Source organism: Helobdella robusta (genome assembly GCF_000326865.2).
Source record: "Helobdella robusta unplaced genomic scaffold HELROscaffold_12, whole genome shotgun sequence".
In the NCBI taxonomy this organism is placed as follows: domain Eukaryota; kingdom Metazoa; phylum Annelida; class Clitellata; order Rhynchobdellida; family Glossiphoniidae; genus Helobdella; species Helobdella robusta.
Genome location: NW_008703664.1, coordinates 4,641,394 through 4,642,197, shown reverse-complemented (window position 1 = coordinate 4,642,197; position 804 = coordinate 4,641,394).

The following is an 804-nucleotide window of genomic DNA, read 5'->3' as shown; positions in this document are numbered from 1 at the left end:
CAATAATAATAATAATAATAATAATAATAATAATAATAATAATAATAATAATAATAATAATGAGAACTCTTTTATTTCAAAGCAAAGACAATAAATAAGTATGAAAATAAAATAATGAAATGTCACAATAATGTAATAAAATGTCAATGATTGCCACAATGCTCATTTTTTAGAAAAGTACATAGCGGTGAAGTATATTCAAATATATATCACGAATTGTTTCTGTCACAAAATATGCCATACGATAGCTTTATAACAGTCTCTATCAATTCATCGTTGAAAGAATCCGGCCACAAAATTTTAAAAAGTGAAAGATTAAAATTATTATAAAAACCTATTGGTGATATTTCAAAAGTATTTATAATTATTGTGCAGTGTTTATAGTTGTCATTTAGATTACTGTGCAAATTATCTGAATATTTTTTGATCTTGTATTGCCTGGATGATTCAAGATTTGTTTAATGACAGACCGTCAACTCTAAGATCTCTACTATGTTGCCTAGTAGGATGGCGATGTCAGGTCGTAGAGTGTTGAACAGATCTGATATAGGGTGAACACCGTCAGTTTTCAAATCTGCAAACAACCGACAATAGGCAGGCGCACACAGTTTCAATCGGTTGGTGATCGCGGCCAAAATTTTATTGTGTCTTTCAGTGTATCTTTTAAGTGCGGATGTGGAACCGCAGTTAGAAATCACATGTTTATTTGTTTGTTTACAACCGCAGAGAGGGCACAGAGGAGTTTTGCCCCATTTAAACAAATTGGCGTTTGTTGGCAGTTGCTGTACCAAATATTTTCTGGCA